The following is a 12346-nucleotide window of genomic DNA, read 5'->3' on the forward strand; positions in this document are numbered from 1 at the left end:
GCTGGGGAAACACTTAAGATTCAAAAAATAACAGGTTATTATGGAGGTTAAGCAGGAGGGGTGTACTGACATGTGCCTTGCTTTCTCATTGATCTTGCTTTCTCGTTGATCAGCTCTATGGGTACTAGCCTTCTTTCTCATGAGACCTGGGCATCTCAAGGTTTGAGACCATGAACCTTATGTAAAAATTGTCCACAAAACCTTTGTTGGAATGTGAGCCTCAGTCAATGTGGTAGGCACACAGTGCATATCAGGGGTAAGTGGAAATGTAGACTCTAGGCTCAAGCAGTTAGTCAACAACACAGGCATTGCTCAGATTTGAACCATAGGCTTTCTAACAGGAGGAAAGGGACTGCCTTGAACCAGACATTCTAACAAAGAAGGTGGAAGGAAGAGGGGGTAGAGACACTTTATGAAACTAAGAGGCTAGGCAGACCATAAAGATGGGAGGGCAGAATCACAGTGACACCATCTTGATTCTGAGTCACAGCAGTGCCGGATATCAGAGGTCTGAGGCCACCCAAGTAGGCCCTGGAGGGGAGTGGGAGTTAGTAGAGTAGCCTGACTTCACCTACTTCTAAGAGATTCATGGGGTTGAGGGTTGGGTTCCCTCCCTCCTCCCTTGTCATAAATAACTCAGGAAAGGAGAAATCCGGAGAACTGAGTACCCTCAGCTTGTAAAGAGGCCCCCCTGGTGAGTCAGAATACAGTAGAAGCTGACAGCCCCTTGTCAAGACTGCCACACATACCAGTACAAATATTACCCACAAGCCCCTGCTGAACTGTACCTTTTTTTTGCTGTTGTTATATTCATCTATCACTGTAAATTGCCTGCTATTATTGCCTAAAATTTGTTTTTGCAGCTCAGGGATGTTGGGCTTTATTTAAAAGGGTGGAACAAAATAAGCAATACGAAGAATTATTAGTGTACCTCGGCCTGCAAAAGAAAATTCTCCAAATACAAACCTTGAACCTACCTAACAGATTTGAGACCTAGCCAGTAAGAGGTTCTGTTCATGAAAAAGATAACGGTCCCATGAGATGCCCTGTAATCTACACATTTCCCCCAGAGATTTAATAGTAGAGGCAGGAGGAAGAGGAGAATCTAGCTTCAAGCAGAATTTCTATGAGGGCTTTGAAAGCTTTAATTCCATGGCACCTTGTGGTATTAGCAAACTATGACCTGCCATGCCTTCCTACCCTTGGGATGTGCAGTGATTAGGCCTGCTGTGTGGGAGATAGTTAAACAGCTATGACAGATGTGCAGTGTCATGGGGCTCCATACCCAGAAGGGCGTGCTTATTTGGGGACTGTTTTTTTTTTTTTTCTGACTTCTTGGGCTTTTCAGCCAACTTCTTAGATGAGGAAGGTGACTCCAACCTCACAAGCAGCACACAGAACTATATACTTCACAGAGGCTACTGGTGTATGGGGAGCGGGGATATGGATGGATGTCTTTCTAGGCCTTGCTCAAACTACTGCCCACACTCTACTGTTTACCCATCTATTCAGGGTCATCATCCATGAACACAGCAAGACCTGAGCAATTCTGGCCACATGTATATTCACTCCATGAGTACCCATCTGGAGATTAGCACCCAGAGGACAAATTAGACTCAAGAGTCATTGGCTCACATGCGGTTTGATTGAAAATAGAGTGCCCTAAAGGCCAGTGTGTTGTGTTGAAGTCTTGGTCACCACCTGCTGGTGCTATTAAGAAGGGATGAGATCACGATAGCACTGACTCTATCAACATAATAGTACCTGTTGGATTCATAGCACATGGCATCATCAGGAGGTGGTGGAGCCTTTAGGAGGTAGGGCCTAATTGGAGGAAGTGGGTCCTTCTGAGTGTGTCCTTGAAAGTTGGGTGCCATCGTTAACAGACAAGCCCATGCAGAAGAATGAATTTCAGGGATGAAGAATAAAGTTGAAACACCAATAATAAAATTAAGGAGTATGGAATGACATTTCCAAGAAGTCTGGGATATGTTCAAGAGCTCCAACCTGAGAACTCACAGTGGAGAAAGAGGAGCATAGATGAGATCAAGCGGAATAGCAGACTAATGAAATTATACTGCAAAACATCCCAGATTTACAGAAAGAAGGCCTCCAAACACAAGACGCACATAGAACTCCAAATAGACAGGACCAGAGAAGAAACTCTCCATGACATATTATAGTCAGGATGTCAAAAACACAAAGTAAACACCTCATCCACAAAAGTGGAGCAATCAGAATTACCCCAGACTTTTCATCAGTGGCCATAAAATCCAGAAGAGCACAGCATGAAATACTTCATGTTCTGAAGGTAAACAGCTGTGAACCAAGAATGCTACATGCCCAGCAAAGTTATCTTTAAAAACTGCTGGAGAAGTAAGGGAATTTCAAGACAAACACAATTTAAGGGCATTCCTGAATGCCAAGCCAGCACTAGAGTTCTTAATGGAATACTTTATGGGGGGGAAAAAGAGAAGTGGCCTCCTTCCTGTGATTACATAAAACACACACACTCCATGAAAACAACAGATGAACTAGACTCGGGGAAGAACAAACATTTCCAGGACAGCATCTCTTAAAAATGACAATCTTTAAAACCAATGTAGGAAAAGGAAAAGAAATACCAGTAATTCAGCAAAAACAGAAATCTCTCCATAAATTGATAAGAAGTTGCAAACTTTCTTCTATAGTAACCTTAAATGTAAATGGTTTCAGCTCATTCATACCAAGATGTAGATGAAGGGATTGTATTAAATAAACAAAAAACTATAAACTGTCTCCAAGATACACACTTAGCCAGCTAAGATACCTCCAAAACTCTGTTGCCAAAGGATGAAAAACAAGCTACCAAGCAAATGGAAACTGTAAGCAAGCAGGTGTAGCTATCCTTCTATCAGATAAAGTAAACTTCAGAGCAAGACTAATTAGAGAAGATAAAAATGGGCTCTACATATTAATAAAGAGGATTCACTAAGAAGAAAAAAACAATTGTAAACATTGACACACCAGATACTGGAGCCTCTAATTTTATAAAACAAACACTAAAAGCCATAAAGGACCACAGAGGTCCTCACACCATAATAGTGGGGTCTCTAATATCCCACGCTCTCTTTAGCTAGGTCTTCCAAACACAGCTTATTTTGTGAGAGGCATTTTTCATCTGCTGGACTCCTGAAGAATGGAAACCTGGACAGAAGACACTCTGGACCCCTTCTTCCTTTATACTGTTCATCAGCAGGCCTCATCAGCCACATGAACACTTTGTCTTTTACCTCACACACTTTGCCCTCACTCTGCTTCCACGCTGCCCAGCTGCATGTTTGCCCTTCACTCTGCCTGCATCCTGCCTTGCTGCATGTTTGCTAGCTGCCTGCGTATGCTTCATCTCCTCCTTTTCTTGCTTTTAGCTCAGGGATGGAGACCACTACCATCTCTGTGCCTGGAAGTTCCTGTACTTCATTACTGCACCAAATCTTTCTTCTCTATTCAGATAGGATTGAGTACAGCTTATAATTTTTTAAGAGTCACTTGTTAGAAGCACAGGTTTGAAACCAATTTGAGGAAGGTGTGGGAAAGATGCAGTGAACCCAACTTGGGCTAAAATCACAGTCAGCAGCACGGAATGAAATTCCACTCTCATGGGGCTGAGGCTGCAGGAGAAGCCGGTTGAGTGACAAACTTCAGAATAGAGTAAGTACGCTCACCTGGGGCTGGGGAGACATGTAGGGAAATCTCATCCTTTCAAAAGATAGAAAGGGTTTCTGAGTGGCTGCGCATGGAGAATATGCACCACATTAAGACACCAGATTATAACTGGCTAGAAGGATTTCTAAGTGAATATAGGGCAACCACTTTGCATATTTGGTCATTTTTTCTGGGTTGACAGGAAAAAAAATAGCCCCCATTTCCTTTAGAATATGAGCTAAGAAAACGAGAGAATGAAACAGTTCAACAATAAAGGGAGCAGTGGGGACTGTGTCAAAGGAAAGCTTTTCTGGCACTGACTCAGTTATGGCAGTCTGCCAGCCTAGGAGGACACAGGCCTGGCATCATTACTTCCGTGTTCAGGAAACATTGGAAATCTGGATTTGTATCATGGCATTCAATCCTTGCATCATCTGAAACAACACTGAGCAGGTTAAAACATCTGAGAGTTTGTCGTTAATCTACTGAGAGGTACCAGAAGGAGTATAGTTTTGAACTTTCAGAATCCCCTGGTTTATCTTGAGTAACTGCTTATTCCTCATAGGAAAGCAGGCTGGTTTGTTAAACGTCCTGTTTGCCCAACCTGAACCAGAGATGTATACTATTGCCTGGTGCTGAATGAAGCTGCCTGTCGTGCACGACTCTCCTGAACATCTGCCTAATTCTGTGGCCATCCTTCTTCCCCCAGATCACGAACACGAGATGCTATCCACATCACCCCTTGACGCGGAGTAGGCGCTCAAAAGTCTGTGCCATGTACTTTGCTTTTTCTCACTGAAGGGGTCATATAACTTATAAGAGCCATTAAAGAGAGGAAAATTTTATTTATTTTGATTTACAATTTGGCTCGGGGGTTTGAATGCTTCCTAGCTGTGGTGCCTGCAGCATGAGGCCCATATTTTGTAGGATCAAATGCAGAGAAGTCTGGAACTCATCTGTCTTTATCTTCTCTCCATTGCTTTCAGTCTGGGCCACCAGCCAAAGGAGTGTGTCCCCCCAAGTTCTGGGTGAGCTTTCTCTCCTTAGTTAACCTATCTGGAAATGCTCTCAACACATGCACAAGCGCAGAAGTGCGTCTCCCGGGTAATTCTAAATCCAGTCAAACTGGTGATGGAGATTAACTCCCACACTGATCACAAAGGAGAAAGACTCACGCTCTTACATTAGGCAGGAAAATGGGATTTTTTTTTCTGCAGCCCAGAGCTCCAAGATGGGCTGAATTAAATCAGTAGAGGAAATTTTATCTAAACAATAGTGAAGAAGGAAACTTCTCCATAAGGTGTATGACAGGCCTGAGGATGGGCAACCGCTTCTCTGCATCCTCAGATTCACTGATTTCTGCAGAGAGATTGACGCCCTAGGTTGCTATCCACAGGTCTGCTGCAGCTAATTTCGCACACATCCCACCGTGGAGGTGATGCCTCCTCCTAATGGACTTCTGGCTTCGTAAAGCCCCTCCTGCTATTTAGCCTAATTTCCCTGGCTCCCCTCACACTGCCTACTCCAGCTCGGGCACCTGTAGTGGCCGCCCAGTGCCCTCTCCTCTGAGCCTCCTGATTAATTCTTTGCAGGTACAAATCGACAATTATTATGCTTCCCATTAGTCATTTCTCCTCTGGGCTGTACAAATTTAGTTCTCCTGACAGCAATGAATCATGGGACAGAGTGTTCATTTGCATGACGTGAAAGCTCTTTCAATCAAACTCTGTTTTTATAACACTCCATTACAAATCTCTTTAACATTTCTCGGCTCTCAGCGTTCAACCCAAACCTCTAATGGCATGGATGCAGCCGTCCCCATTCCCTTCCTCCTTCCTCGGTGACTTCCTGGGCATCTGGCACAGAAGGTGGATCTGGTGGCCCCTATTTGCTTCATGGTCACACGAACCAAAGCAGCGAACAACTCAGGACTCAGGGAGAGCTGACAAAAATGGCTAATAATGAGCCAATTTGCATGGAAGAGACTCGTCTCCAAGCTAGTCACCAATACCTGGATTGCTGGCTTTCTGCCAAGAACTTGGACCTCCTGCAGTGAGCAGTTTTGTATTTTTTTTTCCTACCAGCTTCGAGGAAATCTCTCCAGCTTAAAAATACTTTGGGGAAATCATTTATACAATGAAAGGAGAAGAGTAAGCCTGCATGTTGTGTGAGGTTTCATTCTTTTGGACTTTTGGGGGGGGGGTGCCACCCAACTCTTAAATAAATCACACATGGAGGCTTATTATTACTTATGAATGCTTGGCCTTAGCTTGACTTGTTTCTTGCCAGCTTCTCTAACTTATGTTATCCTGATTACCTTTTGCCTCTGGGCTTTTATCTTTCTCTATTTCCGTATAACTTTCTCCGTGGCTTACTGGGTGGCTAGGTGGCTGGCCCCTGATGTCCTCCTCTCCTTGTTCTCTCCTTGCTCCTTTCTCTTCCATCTCCTTACACTCTGCCTGCTGGCCCCGCCTACCCTTGCTCCCGCCTCGCTATTGGCCATTCTTCTTTTTATTAGGACCTTTAGACAGGCACAGCAACACAGCCTCACAGAGTTAAACAAATGCAGCGTAAGCAAAAATCACACACTTGAAAATATTAGTTGTCAACAATTACAGATGTGTATGTACATGCATGTGTGTGAGTACGTGTGTACGTGTGTGCATGTGTGTAAACTGGTGGCATACTGGGACACTGAATCCAACACATAGACACCCCTATTAGTTTTGTCTATTTTTTTTGTCCTGAGGTTTCTTGCAACATTGAGAAAGTCAGACTTGCTTTCTAGAAGGTCCTCTCAAATTCCTGCTTACTTTTTGGTACAACAAGCCTGAGCAATACCTGTCACTCATGTGGAGGAAAAGTGCTTGTGACTTTGGTGGGCTGCGGTGTGCCTAACCTGTTATCCCAATACTTAGAAGACTGAGACAGGAGGATTGCCAATCCCAGGGCAGCTTTGGCTACATGGTAAGACCCTGCATTAAAAACAAATACTCGTAGACTTGGTTTCTGAACACAGAATGGTAGGGTAGAAGGGATGTGAACTTGGACAGGTACAGGAAGGCAAAGGAACTGAATTCTTTCACTTAAGCGGAAAAAGTCCTTGCTGCTAACCTTTGGTTATCATTATTTAAAGATCTCTATCACAGGGCTGTGTTTGGGCTGCAGGTGGCCAGAGACAACACATTTCATTCTGCTTTGTCTCTCTCCTGTGAATGAAGGCTCCATTTACAGAGACATGATTTTGAAGAGCCAGGACCAAACTGCAGTGAGCTGGTCTTGGGAGCAAATTCAGAGAACTGCTTGCTCCCCATTCCCACCCCTGCTCCAAGCACTTTCCTACAGGGCCAAGTCTTGGAAGCACACCAGAATTGGGTCTGCATAGGCTGCCACCAGAGCCGTCACCACTGCATGAAGCAAATCCAAGACACATGCAAAGTGGCTGGGTTTATGAGTTGCTTATAAATAAATAGGCCCCGGATTCACCATAGCTTTGTTATGGGAACAAGACACATGCTGACATCTGACTTTCTCTCCTGGAACAGTATTGGGAGCAGAGCTCACATAATGGATATGTAGGCAAAGGACAAGGGGCTAGCTTGCTGATGGTGGATGGGGAAGTAACCTCTAGGAAGGAACATGTGGGAAATGAAGAATACATATCCCAGATCTCCAGTAGAGGCCTGAGTAACACCCTGCCTTGCGTATGGTTTCACATACATACCCTCTATGCTCTGGGTTCTTTCTGGTATTTCTCTCCTTACCTGTCATGGTTTGAATGAGAATAGCCCCCATAGGCACATATATTTGAATGTCTGGTTCCCAGTTGATGGACTGTTTAGGAAGAGTTACCAGGTGTGGCCTTGTTGAAGTGAGTGTGCCTTCCTGGAGAAGGTATGCCACTGGGAATGGGCTTTGAGGTTTTAAAAGCTCATGCCAGGCCCAATCTCTCTCTCTGCCTCCATCTTCTGAGTCAGATGTGAGCCCTCATCTATTGCTCCAACAGCATGCCTGCCTTCCTGCAGGCACACTCCCCACCATGATGACCACGGACTAACCCTCTGAAACTGTAAGCAAGGCCCTCAACAAACATTTCCCTTTACAAGTTGCCTTAGTCTCGGTGTCTCTTCACAGCAAAAGAACAGTAACTACCCCATGTGTGACTGACATGGTCTTGGTATTCCAGCATGACTCATGGCAAAGTACGAGTACTTTGGAGTCTGCAGACTTGGTGTGGGGTTGGCTTCTAGTCTCCCCTCTCTCAGTGTAGCCCTTGAAGAAAACTATTAAACACCATTTCTCTGTTTTTTTTTTTCTTTTTAAAAATTTCAGTTCTGGGGATAAAACCAAGCTGGAAACAACCATGACTTCCTCCTCTGAGCTTGTGAAGATAAAAGGAGGTGGCAGGCAGTCAGGCTAAGCACAGGGCCCACCATGAGTGCTGGATGCAGACTGGCTGTCACTGGGTTGTCTATCATCTGCTGAAGAGTCTGGTGGGAAAGACACAAGGAATGGCCCATGAGTCATTGTTGCTCATCATAGAAGCTCACCTGAGATCAAAAGGATTTATCATGAAGGCAAACAGAGATGGGTAAAAATTACCTGGGAAACCGGAACAGAACCAACCAAGAGGATCCTTCAGGCTAAGGATGCTGATTGGATGCTGATTGCACAGCAGGTGCAGAGGTCAGAGGGGCTGTTGCCCCTGCCCCCCCCCCCCCCCCCGCAAGCCAGCACTGTGCAGATCAAACAAAGGTGCATCTGACAGGTAGCTCAGGAGGACGGGCTGGATGGATCTGGGTATCGGGGATATGTGTGACCTCAGATGAACTCCTGACTTTCTCACTTCAGTTGCTTCATCTGGAAAGTGTCCATGGTAACTTCAGCCTGACAGGGTCCTGCTGGGTCATGTGCCTCAAATCCAGATGGTCCATCCATAGCATCTCACTCTAGCTCTGCCTGTGTGCTGGCTGCTTGGGGCAATTCTCCAGGGGATTCTCAGAGTATTAGGAAATTAATTGTGCAGAGTTCTGACAACAGCATTTGGCTTAGAGTCTCAACTGAGTAGCTTCTATTATTGCTACTATAGCTATTTGATTTTTTTTTTAAGACAAGGTCTCCCTCTATGTAGCCCCAGTTGTCTTGGAACTCTTTGTAGACCAGACTGGCCTCAGAGATCCACCTGTCTCTGCCACCCAAGTGCTGGGATTAAAGGTGTTCTCCACCACTGTTAGTTTTTTTTTTTTTTTTTAAAGATGATGGGCAGGCGGATCTCTGTGAGTTTGAGACCAGCCTGGTCTACAAGAGCTAGTTCCAGGACAGGCTCCAAAACCACAGAGAAACCCTGTCTCGAAAAACCAAAAAAAAAAAAGAATGCCACAAAGATCATACCATGGAATACAGATTTATTGGGGGAAGGGGGTACAAAAGTCCTCCTCTAAAAGAGAGTAGTAAAAAGGAGGCAGGCCATGAAGGCTCACTCATGTTATGGTAAAAATAAAACTCCGCAGGTCCCTGAGTGGCGGCAGTGGGCAGCAGGCAGCAGGCACGAGACCACAGTGGGCCATGAAGGCAGCTAGTTCCAGGCAAGGAGCTGAGTCACTGGTGAGAGACAGAGACCTATTAGGCATGCTATGCAGAGAAAGCGGGTATTTATTTAGTGGGTTATGGAGGGGAAAGGAGGGAAGGGAGACTAGCAGAGAGAGAATAAGAAGCAGGGAGGGAGGAGGGGGAAGAGAAATGGGGAGAAGGGAGAGAGTCTAAAGCTGCCTCTTTGGGGAAGAGTCAGAAAAGAAGGAACTCAGGCTGGAAGCAGAAGGAAGATCTGCTTGCCTCAGCAGAAGGGAGAGGAAGTGGGTGGGGTTTGTCTCTTAAAGGGACAGGATAGACCATTACAGCTTGAGCTTTGTAAAGGGTACAAGACTTGTGGCGACAATGGAAATGAGTGGAATTTGGTGGCTGGTGACGATGTGGCCACTGATGCTGAGTCGCTGTAGGTGGGCAAACACCTGGTTCTGGACTGTGAAGGGCTCTTAGTTTACCAACGTTCCTTCCTCTCATTTATCATAAAAGGTGAGAAGATAGGAAGGGGTGACAGTTGGGGCAAGGAACGTGGGCTCCATGTTCTTTAGACTGTTTCCTATTGTCTGGGGTTATCGATATCTTGGGGACCCAAGAAAACTGGGATGCTGGCCAAGTCTGGGAAGAACACGCTCTTTTACTGGCTGTTTAGGCTCTGTAGAACCATTTGGAGCTGGGGAAATTCATGCAGCATCTGTTAGGCTGGGCCACCTGGCCGAGCTGCTTTGAAGCTGTCTGGGATGCAGAGTTGAAGGAACACCTGGGGCTGGCATGAGGCTGAAACAGATTAGGACAGAAGGGAAAGTTAAGGTGTTTGGGGGAAATTTTTTTTTACCTCAGATGTACATTTAAAACTTCCAGGTCTAAGGTCCAGGCAGTTGGGAGACAGAAAGAGGTAAGTCCCAAGACCAGGGAAAACAGCAGGGGTGGGGCTAGATGAGAGGGCTAGACGGGTTGGGGGGAGAGGGTCAACACAAGTCCCACCCTCAGGAATAAGTGGACTAGGCACATGAGGAAATAGGCTGTTGATTGATAGTACTTATCTGGAGTCCATTTGACCTTCGAGAGGTGGATTCAAGTTTAATTCCCTGAAGCTTACAAGAATATTTGTTTACAAAAAAGGGTAAATTTTAGACATGTTAGCATTAGTCAGAACTGTTTGTAATCTGTACTGAAATCCACATTGTAGAACAGGCTCGTGCCCTTTGAATCAAAGGAAAAACTTGGGAACCCCCAAAATGTATTTGGGTTAAAAGCAATAACACACTTTCCAGAGGGCACAATGAGAAGCATTTTTAAGTCTATACTTAGAAAACAACCAAAGGAAATTTAAAATCTGGAGCTTGTGGCTATGACAATAGTAGTCAGTGCTTTACCAAGGCTAGACTAATAGTTTATCAGAACTCCAGTGATTTCCTGGGTGGTGGTGGTGCACACCTTTAATCCCAGCACTCGGGAGACAGAGGCAGGCAGATCTCTGAGTTCGAGGCCAGCCTGGTCTACAAGAGCTAGTTCCAGAACAGACTCCAAAGCTACAGAGAAACCCTGCCTAGAAAAATAAAGTTGAAGAAAATAAATAAATAAACTCCAGTAATTCATGTTAAAATGCTGAACTTTTGAAGTCTTAGTATAGCAATAGCATAGAGAGGAAAAGAAATATAAAACATTTTTTTATTTTTCTGTATATTTTAAATCAATTTCTTATACCTTTACGAATTACATTTATACACCTTAAGACACTTTCTTAGAACTTTTCAACCTGTTTTTACATATCTCAGAAATTTTCCAACTTACCTTGCATGGACTTTACACTTTTTCCTATCCAGTCATTTCTGCATTTATCACGAGACACAGGGGGTCAATTACTGAGAGCAGTCATGGTAAAACAAGTTTCTTTAAATAAAGGAGTAGTAAAAACATTGCATGAACATCTGTTTTGTGAGCTTATCTCTTCCCACAGTCTAGTAGCAAGGTAAACTGTGTCTAGACCTAGTAGTAGCTCCAGGAAAGTGAGGTTTGGAGGCCTGGCTTTTACATAGGAAGAGAACTGAGAAGGCAGCTCAAGCCTTGGCTGCTGCTCTCACCTGACAAAGCTGTCACTAGCCCAGTTGTCAGTGTATTCAGATCTGAGGAGGGGTAAGTTTCACTGGAGTAAGCAGGAAGTACAGACCATGCAGCTCCCAAAACTTAAAAATAACAGATTACTGGCTCCCTGGACAGTCACCCTAGGTTCCTCTATAGTCATTGAGGGTCGGTGTCCCAGGGCAGCATCAGTCTTCCCTGCCAGGCCAGGAAGACCCAACAGACTTTCCTGTGGATTAGAAACTTGGGGAACCAGTCTATCTTGTCTAGGCAAAGTGGGGCAGTTAACATTTCAGTGTCCTGCTTGTCCACAGTTTCACGGCAGGCGAGGTGAAGGGCAGTTTTTCTCCCAGTGACCAGCTTTGCCATATTTAAAGCAAGCTCCACATGGAGTGCTCTGTGCCCATCATCTTTGGAGACCTTGAGGTCACTGCTGAGCTCTGGAGGCCACTGTCATAGTAAGCTTTTTCTGTTAAACGTTGTAAATGCCATATTCAGCAGATCTCTCAAGAGTCTTGAGGACCATTATCTATTAAATATATCTACACAAATCAAATTTTGCTTGTTTATTGTTACTTGTTTTAGGTTTCACTTTTAAAACATAAACAGGAGGCTAAATAAAGATTATTCCTATAATTAATTACATTAGTGCTTAGCATGACTACCAGTATAGTCCTGAACACATTGAAGAATTTTATCACTTATAAGGTGACTGTTAACTTGCATGTCTTAATTATCTTCAACAGTTTATAACAAATAGTAGCTTTCATAAAATTAAGATTTTATAGCTTTATCTCTGGTAAATCTGAGGCTTAAAATTTTGCACTGAAGATCCCTTAGCACCAAAATAAACCATAAATGTAGTAAACTTTAGTCCATAGAGAGACTGAGAACCTTACTGATATTTTATAATGTAAATTATAGACTATCATAATTTTTTGTATGACTTAGTTTACTCAAATAGCTAACATTTTACAAAGTGAGCAAAGACAAAGAAGCT

Source organism: Microtus ochrogaster, unplaced genomic scaffold (genome assembly GCF_000317375.1).
Source record: "Microtus ochrogaster isolate Prairie Vole_2 unplaced genomic scaffold, MicOch1.0 UNK83, whole genome shotgun sequence".
Taxonomy (NCBI): domain Eukaryota; kingdom Metazoa; phylum Chordata; class Mammalia; order Rodentia; family Cricetidae; genus Microtus; species Microtus ochrogaster.